At 31.8% G+C, this 13,649-nt stretch overlaps 1 long non-coding RNA gene across 1 annotated transcript; it reads right to left on the minus strand.

Annotated features, from left to right (window-relative positions):
- Positions 1–5,125: 5,125 nt before the first annotated feature.
- Positions 5,126–9,404, minus strand: LOC111401932. Its single transcript, XR_002704143.1, has 3 exons — positions 9,255–9,404; positions 7,618–7,829; positions 5,126–7,532 (listed from the first exon to the last, which is right to left on the minus strand). It is a non-coding gene; the product is annotated as an uncharacterized LOC111401932 (long non-coding RNA).
- Positions 9,405–13,649: the final 4,245 nt, after the last annotated feature.

Here is a 13,649-nt window from a genome sequence, read left to right on the forward strand (position 1 = left end):
ATTGTGGAATATATGTTCAAGTAATAGTTGGGCCTATTTGGCAGTGGTGATAAGAATTGATTTTTTAAACGATTGAAAAGTGGGTTTTATTTGTGAATGAAAGAAGTAAACAATAATGATCGAAAGTCTAAAATAGTAAAATAACGGTTAAAAAATTAATTTTTAGTGAAAAATTGCTACCAAACGAGGGCTTTGTATTAATTTGTTGGAGGATTTGACGAGTTTCGAACGAATTAAAAAAATAAAATTTAGCATAGAAATTTAATAGAATAAAATTGTATTCTCAATACTCAATTTCTATTATTCAAAATTTTTTGTAATGATGAAATGAGTCATCTTTTTATATTACATTTGATATATACAAATCAATTGTTAATACATAAATTTAAACAACCATTAAAATTTATAGATATATAAATATGAATAAATTCATCCATAATAACACGAAATTCATATAATTCAATATTCATCAAGTGAAATTTCATTGAATCTAAATTAAGTGAATGTTAATTAATTTAGAATAAATAATACAAATTTCATAAATAACAATAATTATGTAGTATTTATTACATATCGAAAAACGAAAAGTAAGATATTGAAATAAGGGATAATTGTAGCAGCGATCCTTAACCTTTTCATTTATTGTAAATTTTACCCTAACCTTCATTTTGTATCAACGAATGTGCCCAATCTTTCATAAATACGCACTTGGTGTCCATCCAAAACATTATAAATTGAACGAGAAAATTCCTTGAACTATTTGCTACCACGACGGATTTATTGGATATTGATACCTTTTTTGACAGTATTTTGGACAATTTTATTTGATGTTAATTCCTTAATTTTTTCAATCAACTGACTGTGTTTTGGATGGTTTTAGTCTAGATGGACCTCAAGTGTATATTTATGAAATGTTAGAAACCTCCGCTAGCACAAAATGAATATTAAGGTAAAATTTGCAAAAAAAAATGAAAAGGTTAAGGACCGCTGATAGAATTTTCCCTTGAAATAATTGAATGATAGGGGGTTAAAATCATCCAAAAAATTATTCTCCCCGATACTTTAATATATTATAGATTTTTTTTTTATCTGAATACACGAGATTGGGTAAAAATATGAAAACTGGAGTATTCACTTAACTCTCTATTTAAAAAATAAATAAATAATCTCTTGTTATGACCGAATAATTCTGTAAGTACAAGGAAAAAAAAACAAAATTTGTGTCGGACCTGCATTGGCAGCACCTGTATGGCTACTTATCTTTTGTATTTTTGTCATCTTCCAATGATAATTCATCAAGAGTTGTCTGTTGATCTATACGAGTTATATAAAGTAAAAAATAAAATAAAAAGTACCTCTGGCATTGCTCTCTATAACATTACATTATTTAATAAAATAATATTATATATAAATTAAAAACTTTTCATTATTTTTTTAACTGCATATTCTCCAAAAAAAAACATTATTTCAAAATACATTTTTCCTCAAATTCTCATTAAAATGGGGTCCAAACATATTTGAACAATTCTTTCATTTAAATTACTAATCTTTCAATTGTTTCTAAACGGTCACATAACATTATATTTTGTTTTTAGATTTGTCTTCATTAATAATATTAGTGGAAATTAGTGATGGAGATAAAAATGACCGACTTATAATGAAACATAAAGTAAAGTAGCCATTTTAGAGGAAGAAAAAGTTGAGTGACCATTGACCAAAGTGAAGAGAATTCGAAGTTAAGTGACCATTGAGTTTTTAATATTGATTATTTTTATTATGTCTTTTGAAAATCGCCCAAAAGTCAATTTACTATTTAGCCCTATTTATTTTTTATTTTTTTGAAATTAAATTAGAATAATGTCACTTGTACAATGTATTTGTACAACTTGATTGATAATAAGTGTGTTAAAAAAATCCTAGCCATTAATTTTAAAAACAGTTTTTCAAATAGATGGATGTGATGTTTGTCAAGTCATACATTGTAAATCAAGTTGTAAAATATATTGTACAAGTAGCATGATAGAATAAATTATGTGGAAAGTGTTTTTTTTTAATGTATGATTAAAAAGTAAGAAAAAGTCATGGGCTCACGTGCAAGTTTTTTATTGAAAGAGCGTGGTTTAAAATGAGTTTAAGAAAAAATGAGTTTTAAAAAATGAGAGTTGTCAGCTTAAAATAGGAATCATGAATTTTACTATCTTAATGTTTCTACTTCTCAACAAAATATGTTAAATGGTATGTTCAAACGTGTAAAGAACATAATTACGTGTTCTAACTTACAAAGAACCACAACTAGACCGAACATTGTAGTGAACTCCTAAACACATCTAGAAATATTAAAAACTCTTTCTTCAAATGGGTTGAAAGATGAATTGTTCTCATCTGTATATGGAAAAAATTGAGAAGAATCTCATTTTTCAATCGACAATTTCCAAATTGAATAATATATATTTGATGCTAAAATGAAGATCGCGACACTTGAAGAAATTTTGGAGGAAAAAGATGCATTTAAAGTCAATATTCAAACCGCTCTTGATCATTCCGAAGAGATCGCTAAAATAATTATCGATGGAACAGCAAGCTTGGATGATGTGTTGAGCTATGGAAGGACCACCATGTCACGACGAGTTAGGCTATGCTGGATGTGGAAAAGAGAAGAAGTCCAAAAAATTGAATTTTGTAAAATCTTAAATTCCGAAACATATCCTGCAATAATCCGTTGTTGTTAACTTTGTAGCTATCAAGATTGTGAATAAAACTTCTACAGCTCAAACTGAGACTGAAACCCTTGATTAACATTAGAACTGCACAAATTCAAACTGATGGTGGAATTCCCATATTTAACCTTGGTAAGCCTTTAGGTAAGTCTTCCACTGTGGTAGGAATGGTCATATCTCAATGGCCAGATTTGTTGAACGTGATTGAAACATAGAACAAATATGTTCACATTCCTAAGAGGTCTACACACATGTCTAAACCTACCATCGTTCATTCAAATATCAGAAAATTCGAAAGGTGAAGAAAAACTTAAGAGTTTAGGTAAACATTGTTCTCGTATGCTTTTGCTGTGGTGTTGAAGGTAATAAAAATCTAAATATCCTGGAATTTTAATATAAAAATAAAACCATGCTGAACTGTGTGCACAAACCTAAGTCTAAATAGAAAGTTAATCAGGTTTGGTTGGAAATAATGATTTGAAATTCTATAGAAGTAAGGTGATCCAAGTTGAACTTGTTCATAATAAGGATAAATCTAAGACTTTTGCACATGTTCAGTTTGAGGTTCTCATAAAAGCATTAGGAAACTGTAGTGTCCATTGATTGTTTGTTTCTTGATCTGGTAGAGTAGTCCTTTTTTATTTGTTTGTGGTGTTCTGCATTTATATTTGTTATTTGTGTGCTTTTCTTTTGAGTTTTGAGCGGACTAATGAGCAAAGTTCACTCGAAAAAACTAGAGAAATTGGTAGGCTAAAAGCTGTATTTCTTAGATAATTTTAGTTGCTTGTGTTAGGAAAATGTGTAATTGGCAATCTGTGACCAAAGGACCTATTTGTCAAAATTGTAAAGTCAAGGACTAAATTGTACAGGTCAAATAGTTCAGGGACTAAAGTTGCAATTTAGTAAAGCTCATAGCATAAGTCTAGGGTAAAGTGGGATGCTGTGAAGATGCAAACGGCACGTTGATGTCGCTGGAGTTTCGCCCTGACTTTGCTAGAGCCAAAATTGCAGAACTGACCTTGTTGGAGTTTCGCTGGTCTATCGCCTGAGCGAAGGTACGTCGCTCGAGTTTCGCCAGGACCTCGCTCGAGCGACTGTGTTATTTGGCCTTTGGTAATTTTAATGCCTCGCGAATTTTTAACGCTCCATATTACCAAATTCGACCTACTATATAAACAAAACGTCTGATTTTCATTAGGTGACCTTTGGCAAACATTAAAACAACAATTTCTCTCAACTTCCAAAAGATCAAGAGCCAAAATAAATTCATTCTTTTCATCTTTGATTCTCATGGTTCTTTGAATAAAAATATCAACCCTCACAAAACCAAAACACCCTTTCATATCTCCATATAAACTTCCAGAAGATCATCTGTTTGAAGATTCGGGAAGGAAATTGCTTGAAGAGCTGGAGTGCTTGGTGATTCACGGGAGGTAGAAGATATTCAAAGCTGGGATTTTGGCGCAGATCTGCAAAATCCAGGATAGCTGTGGTCGATACAGTAAGGAGGTCAGAATATTGTTAGAATCAATAATGTCTGACGTACTGTAAGTCAATATCTTCTATAGTGGATCTCTACTAGCTTGTGCCCGGAGTTTTTACCCAATTGGGTTTTCTCCGTCAATATTTTGTTGTGTTTTTACTGCTTTCTGTTATTTATTTTTCAACCAGTAATTCAACTTAGATAGATAAAGTATGTGAATGAATTTAGGCAATGCATAATTGATGTGACTTGTTGCATCAGTTAATTAATTGTTTTAATTCAGCATAAACACCTATTCACCCCCCCTCTAGGTGTTGGTTGGGTCGAACTATTGCTTTTTCAAGTGGTATCAGAGCTAAAGGTCGAGTCCTGACCCATAGTTGTCTAGATGAGTCAATCACTTTCTGTACCTCCGTATTTTGACGGAAGTAATTATGCCTATTGGAAGGTTAGAATGCGTGCGTTTCTTAAGTCTTTAGATGAGCATGTTTGGGTAAGTGTGCAAAATGGTTGGAAACCTCCCTCTACTGTCGTATCAGGAACTGTTAACCTTACCGACATATCACTATGGACTAAGGATGAAATAGCTTAGTGTAATTGGAATAGCAAGGGTCTTCATGCCCTGTTTATGACCGTGTCTCCCGAAGAGTTTAGGAAAGTGTCAATGTGTGAAACTGCTAAAGAGGTTTGGGTCATTTTTGAAACTACACATGAGGGAACTAAAACGGTAAAGAACTCTAAGTTACAAATGCTAACTTCTAGGTTTGAAGAAGTGAGAATGAAGGATGATGAAATGTTTGACGAATTCTATGCTAAATTGAATGATATTGTTAACTCTAGCTTCAATCTAGGTGAGAAAATTTCCGAGTCTAAAATTGTGAGAAAAGTGCTTAGGTCCCTGCCCGAGAGATTTAGGCCTAAATCAGACCAAACCAATTACCATAATAATCCTATTATCACACATAACCTAGCTCAACAACCAGCTTATCCGAGTCCAATTACAGATATTCACTTCAAAATCAACCCACATCTCCAAATAAAACTTAGCCAACTTTTTGAAACCCAAAAGTCTATTAATCCAATTTAATGGTTATTAACCCAAGGCCATCAGCAAGCACAATTAAACAGCTAAGTAGAAGTTGGTTTCTTGCAATTCAATTTAATTTAAAAAATAATAATAATAATAATCAAAAAAAATAGCCTTGTGACGTGCCTCTGCTATTACATTCCTTCGTAATTGGTTTCTTTAATGTTAAAAATAAGCTTTTATTTCAGTGTTCTGGCTTGTTAAACATATTTTTTTTTAAAATATATTTTATTTTCTTTCTTTCCATTTAAAATATTATATATTAAAAAATTGCTTCGTCTTGACACTCCCCTTAACATCGTGTACGATCCTTATAACAAATCTTATACCTACATCAAACCCCATCATTACCACAATAGTGTGTCTTTCCCTTCCTCTTATCAATATAATAATCCCTCGACTAGGAACTATGTCGTGGACGTTCATAATTTTTCCAAGCATGTTCCATTACAATCGTGGGACTTTGATGGTTGGATTGGCCTGAGTCATTTTCATATAATTATCTAGATCAACGCCCTATTTCTTTGTGAGATGAAATAAAATGGATATTAAGTAACAAATATGTCCATGTATATTATTGGACTCAATTTTTAAATCAATTCTTTTTGCACTATAGACAAAATGTTCCACTATTAATGAGTATGTAGCCCCATATTTATGAAACTCCCTACATCATAGCATCTAGGTTTTTCAATAATTTGAATACTGAAATCTTGTCTAGCCACATTTTTGCACCCCAATTCTTAGATGAAGCTTAAATGCAGGCCAACCTTTGGTACATATCTTTACAAATTCATCAATCATGTAAAAAACTAAGCATACCACTCCAATCACTTCCTAACTCTAGTTGTGTTAATCCTCCTTCTGAAGAAGAAAATGAGGTTTCTACTATTGAACTTATTGACTCTTCTGATAATGAAGCTGAGAATTTTGAGACTTGTCTCATATTGACCATTATACAGTTGAGGCAATACATACGACATTGCCATCTAAACCAAACATTCTAACTATCATTGACCTCATGCCAAAATTGTTATTGCCTACTCCTTTGCATGACTTTAAGGTTGACTTTATTGTGGTGGTACCTCAACTGATTCATATTCCCCAAGTTGCCACAATTTTTTTCAAGGCAATTGTTCGTCTACGTACTCTTCCTATCAATATTCGGATGTTGTATACTAATTATCAGGATATAGTGTTAACTCCTTTTTTTGTCAATGTTCCTAAATTTCATGCTAAGATAAAAAAGACAAATTATTATCAATTATGAAATTTTTTAGCTTACCTTTGATGCTCAATGTAAGTTTGGAGACTTTAATGGTAATTATTATGCTTTATTGCATGTTTGACTAAGTTTCCTGAACACTTGGAGCAAAGGACTTGTGATCATAATATTTGTTACTGGTCATTATATTTGTATTGAAGTTATATTTTCAATATAGAAGAATTGTTTCCTTATCGGGACCCATTCAAGCCTCCGACGTTGCAGTCATTTTTCTGCAAACCAATCTGTCACTCTACACTCTACTCCCCTATGATCATCAATATGTGCAACCAATTGAAGTTTTAGAAGAGGAGTTACATAAGTTTTTTGCTCTTCGAAGTTTGTAATCAATACTTTTTTTTATGACTGTGAGTGTCCGGACCAACTTACGCGCACCTCGTATAATCTCACGAGACCCTGAAATTTACAGCCAGATATTCATCTCAGTGCCTCTGAGGGGATCGAACTGGTGACCATTGGGAAGCAAATCCAAAATTTGAGCACTAAGCTACCCCTTAGGGTTATCAATACTTAGTTAAAATGAAAGATCATCCCCCTAGAAAAAATTCCAATTAGAAATTAATCTGCCCTCATATTTAATCTACCCTAAAGACTGTTTCATCTTGACTCCATAATCAAATAGATTCCAATTACTGGTTTCGTTTCTCCTACACATCAACAAGGAGACTAATCATCATTCATTCATTCATCATCTCCAATATGGTCACATTGATTCCCACCAGTGTCGTGTCCTCAAATATAAGAATTTACCAGACGCTAAATGGCTGAATCAATAATGATCCCTTACCACTATACGTCAACGACTTAACTACACAACTTCAATCAAACAGAATCAAGAAATAACTAAGCAAGGCACAAAGTTTACCAGCAGACTCATTTGTAGCATCACCATAGGATGCATCCATTGTGCATTTGAGCAAAGGAGTTCGCCATATACGTTGCTGAGTTGAACCAGCCAAACTTTGTTTGTGAAAACCAAGGTAACAAATAAAGTTTAGTACCTGTGATGTATACAACTACATAGTTCACAGTATATAATACATACCCATGCAAACAAAGTAAATCCTTTGATCTCCTAATATTAGGAAAAGAAGTAACTCGGGCATTACTCAACCCCACATCTCTTGCAGGTAAGTGAAGGCTATATGAATATCTCAAAGGGCTACAAGTTAATCCAGATGATGACATTGTTGTGGCTCCAGTTAATTAATCAACCTCAGCACCCTGCAACTTCACTTGGGGAGAGCAAGTGAAAGGCTGCAATAATGAGCAGAAAGAAAAGATTAAGCATGGATGAAATGGACAAAGCATGTCCAAAGGCTAATACACGGAGAAAATCCACTTCAACATAACTGAGAAACTTCTCTCGATCTGATTAAAAAAAATTCAAAATAATGTTGAACATGAAGTACCATCAATGAGTCAATGAACAGACCAAAAAGAAGCAAATAAAGAACAAGAGGAGAATGAAAAAAATTACAGGCACTCAAACCACTGATGGAAGGGTGAAAGGAGAAGACAGCATTTTATGCTTCACAAACTGAGTCAAAAGCCCCAATATTGCTTTCAATTTAAGCATTTTCTAAATATGTAACTTAAATATATACGGCTAACAGTGATAGAAAAATTAAATATTTAATAAAAAATACATAATTAATCATCCAAAAAGAAAAGCGATAAACAAAACAAAAACAATGTAAACACTCGAAAAAGTCTATACGAACTTCTAAAAATTGAAACAGCTTTTATGAATCCTAAAACTTGAAGTGGATGTCAATAAACTCTCAAATTACATAGGCATATAAATGAGAACATCATAAATACTACTGTATTATCTAAAACGAAGTATTTTCTCAAATCTCATATGTATTTTTTGTGTTGGTACTTATCCTTTTTACTTTTTTCAAAACCTAAGCCATAATGGGGATGAATTGCATTAAAAAGGATAGACTCTAAACTTAATCAGATTAGCACTCATCTGATCAAAACGTGTGGGAGAAAATTCAACCACTTCCCTTGAGATGTGGGAAGTTGTTGATGAGCTTCTCCAAATCTCTGGAGAACTTCAATTTGAACCCCTTTTAGTTTAATTATGCTATCCAATCTATTAAAAAAAAAAAAATTGAAACAATACATATAAGTAAAAAATTTAAAATCTCTCTAACCCCATTTCATCAAATCGAGGGTGCGAGTATTTGAAATGTTTCACTCTCAAGAAGTTAGATTTAGAGCAAGAAAGAGAAAGGATAAAACTATACTCCTATAACACTTCAATTCAGTCTTATTCTTTCAATCCGTTTTCCTTCTGGTTTCCATCCATTCAATTGCTGACAAGATGAAAAATTCCACGGAATAATACGGGCACAGCAAACCGTAAAGCTTTAAACTTTTCATTTCATCAAATACATTTGTTCCGAATATTTTCCAAAGAAAAAAACCATTTTTAACTAACATTTACCATCAAATATAATAGCAAATGTCATTAATAATAGTAACCAGTCATATCCTTTATCCCACAAAAGCACAGAGAAAACCCAAAATATATCTGATCACAGTTTTTGCATATACCCCCCCCCCCCCAAAAAAAGGTTGTCATGCTCAGCTTCATTTAGCTACTAATTTGAAAATTAACTGCAAAACATAGGAAAGTATGAAGAAACTAAGACTGAGTAAGTGACGTACCTTGTTGTTGAAGAAAAAATAAACAATCTTCTGGAGAAATGAAAACTTTAGCACAGGTCAATTGTAGAGCGAGCAACGGATAACAAGGGGCGGAGTGGGAAAGAGGGTTTTCCTCTCTCAAAACCTCTTTTATTTTTACTTTTTAGTGGTAAAAGTTGAACGGTTATTGTGGAATATATGTTCAAGTAATAGTTGGGCCTATTTGGCAGTGGTGATAAGAATTGATTTTTTAAACGATTGAAAAGTGGATTTTATTTGTGAATGAAAGAAGTAAACAATAATGATCGAAAGCTTAAAATAGTAAAATAACGATTAAAAAATTAAATTTTAGTGAAAAATTGCTACCAAATGAGGGCTTTGTATTAATTTGTTGAAGGATTTGACTAATTTGTTGGAGGATTTGACGAGTTTCGAACGAATTAAAAAAATAAAATTTAACATAGAAATTTAATAGAAGAAAATTGTATTCTCAATACTCAATTTCTATTATTCAAAATTTTTTGTAATGATGAAATGAGTCATCTTTTTATATTACATTTGATATATACAAATCAATTGTTAATACATAAATTTAAACAACCATTAAAATTTATAGATATATAAATATGAATAAATTCATCCATAATAACACGAAATTCATATAATTCAATATTCATCAAGTGAAATTTCATTGAATCTAAATTAAGTGAATGTTAATTAATTTAGAATAAATAATACAAATTTCATAAATGACAATAATTATGTAGTATTTATTACATATCGAAAAACGAAAAGTAAGATATTGAAATAAGGGATAATTGTAGCAGTGATCCTTAACCTTTTCATTTTTTATAAATTTTACCCTAACCTTCATTTTGTATCAACGAATATGCCCAATCTTTTATAAATACGCACTTGGTGTCCATCCAAAACATTATAAATTGAACGAGAAAATTCCTTGAACTATTTGCTACCACGACGGATTTATTGGATATTGATACCTTTTTTGACAGTATTTTGGACAATTTTATTTGATGATAATTCCTTAATTTTTTCAATCAACTGACTGTGTTTTGGATGGTTTTAGTCTAGATGGACCTCAAGTGTATATTTATGAAATGTTAGAAACCTCCGCTAGCACAAAATGAATATTAAGGTAAAATTTGCAAAAAAAAAATGAAAAGGTTAAGGACCGCTGATACAATTTTCCCTTGAAATAATTGAATGATAGGGGGTTAAAATCATCCAAAAAATTATTCTCCCTGATACTTTAATATATTATAGATTTTTTTTTTATCTGAATACACGAGATTGGGTAAAAATATGAAAACTGGAGTAGTCACTTAACTCTCTATTTAAAAAATAAATAAATAATCTCTTGTTATGACCGAATAATTCTGTAAGTACAAGGAAAAAAAAACAAAATTTGTGTCGGACCTGCATTGGCAGCACCTGTATGGCTACTTATCTTTTGTATTTTTGTCATCTTCCAATGATAATTCATCAAGAGTTGTCTGTTGATCTGTACGAGTTATATAAAGTAAAAAATAAAATAAAAAATACCTCTGGCATTGCTCTCTATAACATTACATTATTCAATAAAATAATATTATATATAAATTAAAAACTTTTCATTATTTTTTTAACTGCATATTCTCCAAAAAAAACATTATTTCAAAATACATTTTTCCTCAAATTCTCATTAAAATGGGGTCCAAACATATTTGAACAATTCTTTCATTTAAATTACTAATCTTTCAATTGTTTCTAAACGGTCACATAACATTTTATTTTGTTTTTAGATTTGTCTTCATTAATAATATTAGTGGAAATTAGTGATGGAGATAAAAATGACCGACTTATAATGAAACATAAAGTAAAGTAGCCATTTTAGAGGAAGAAAAAGTTGAGTGACCATTGACCAAAGTGAAGAGAACTCGAAGTTAAGTGACCATTGAGTTTTTAATATTGATTATTTTTATTATGTCTTTTGAAAATTGCCCAAAAGTCAATTTACTATTTAGCCCTATTTATTTTTTATTTTTCTGAAATTAAATTAGAATAATGTCACTTGTACAATGTATTTGTACAACTTGATTGATAATAAGTGTGTTAAAAAAATCCTAGCCATTGATTTTAAAAACAGTTTTTCAAATAGATGGATGTGATGTTTGTCAAGTCATACATTGTAAATCAAGTTGTAAAATATATTGTACAAGTAGCATGATAGAATAAATTATGTGGAAAGTGTTTTTTTTTTTTAATGTATGATTAAAAAATAAGAAAAAGTCATGGGCTCACGTGCAAGTTTTTTATTGAAAGAGCGTGGTTTAAAATGAATTTAAGAAAAAGTTTTAAAAAATGAGAGTTGTCAGCTTAAAATAGTAATCATGAATTTTACTATCTTAATGTTTCTACTTCTCAACAAAATATGTTAAATGGTATGTTCAAACGTGTAAAGAACATAATTACGTGTTCTAACTTACAAAGAACCACAACTAGACCGAACATTGTAGTGAACTCCTAAACACATCTAGAAATATTAAAAACTCTTTCTTCAAATGGGTTGAAAGATGAATTGTTCTCATCTGTATATGGAAAAAATTGAGAAGAATCTCATTTTTCAATCGACAATTTCCAAATTGAATAATATATATTTGATGCTAAAATGAAGATCGCGACACTTGAAGAAATTTTGGAGGAAAAAGATGCATTTAAAGTCAATATTCAAACCGCTCTTGATCATTCCGAAGAGATCGCTAAAATAATTATCAATGGAACAGCAAGCTTGGATGATGTGTTGAGCTATGGAAGGACCACCATGTCACGACGAGTTAGGCTATGTTGGATGTGGAAAAGAGAAGAAGTCCAAAGAATTGAATTTTGTAAAATCTTAAATTCCGAAACATATCCTGCAATAATCCGTTGTTGTTAACTTTGTAGCTATCAAGATTGTGAATAAAACTTCTACAGCTCAGACTGAGACTGAAACCCTTGATTAACATTAGAACTGCACAAATTCAAATTGATGGTGGAATTCCCATATTTACCTTGGTAAGCCTTTAGGTAAGTCTTCCACTGTGGTAGGAATGGTCATATCTCAATGGCCAGATTTGTTGAACGTGATTGAAACATAGAACAAATATGTTCACATTCCTAAGAGGTCTACACACATGTCTAAACCTACCATCGTTCATTCAAATATCAGAAAATTCGAAAGGTGAAGAAAAACTTAAGAGTTTAGGTAAACATTGTTCTCGTATGCTTTTGCTGTGGTGTTGAAGGTAATAAAAATCTAAATATCCTGGAATTTTAATATAAAAATAAAACCATGCTGAACTGTGTGCACAAACCTAAGTCTAAATAGAAAGTTAATCAGGTTTGGTTGGAAATAATGATTTGAAATTCTATAGAAGTAAGGTGATCCAAGTTGAACTTGTTCATAATAAGGATAAATCTAAGACTTTTGCACATGTTCAGTTTGAGGTTCTCATAAAAGCATTAGGAAACTGTAGTGTCCATTGATTGTTTGTTTCTTGATCTGGTAGAGTAGTCCTTTTTTATTTGTTTGTGGTGTTCTGCATTTATATTTGTTATTTGTGTGCTTTTCTTTTGAGTTTTGAGCAGACTAATGAGCAAAGTTCACTCGAAAAAAACTAGAGAAATTGGTAGGCTAAAAGCTGTATTTCTTAGATAATTTTAGTTGCTTGTGTTAGGAAAATGTGTAATTGGCAATCTGTGACCAAAGGACCTATTTGTCAAAATTGTAAAGTCAAGGACTAAATTGTACAGGTCAAATAGTTCAGGGACTAAAGTTGCAATTTAGTAAAGGTCATAGCATAAGTCTAGGGTAAAGTGGGATGCTTTGAAGATGCAAACGGCACGTTGATGTCGCTGGAGTTTCGCCCTGACCTTGCTAGAGCCAAAATTGCAGAACTGACCTTGTTGGAGTTTCGCTGGTCTATCGCCTGAGCGAAGGTACGTCGCTCGAGTTTCGCCAGGACCTCGCTCGAGCGACTGTGTTATCTGGCCTTTGGTAATTTTAATGCCTCGCGAATTTTTAACGCTCCATATTACCAAATTCGACCTACTATATAAACAAAACGTCTGATTTTCATTAGGTGACCTTTGGCAAACATTAAAACAACAATTCCTCTCAACTTCCAAAGGATCAAGAGCCAAAATAAATTCATTCTTTTCATCTTTGATTCTCATGGTTCTTTGAATAAAAATATCAACCCTCACAAAACCAAAACACCCTTTCATATCTCCATATAAACTTCCAGAAGATCATATGTTTGAAGATCCGGGAAGGAAATTGCTTGAAGAGCTAGAGTGCTTGGTGATTCACGGGAGGTAGAAGATATTCAAAGCTGGGATTTTGGCGCAGATCTGCAAAATCCAGGATAGCTGTGG

This window comes from Olea europaea, chromosome 10, assembly GCF_002742605.1.
Source record: "Olea europaea var. sylvestris chromosome 10, O_europaea_v1, whole genome shotgun sequence".
Lineage (NCBI taxonomy): Eukaryota > Viridiplantae > Streptophyta > Magnoliopsida > Lamiales > Oleaceae > Olea > Olea europaea.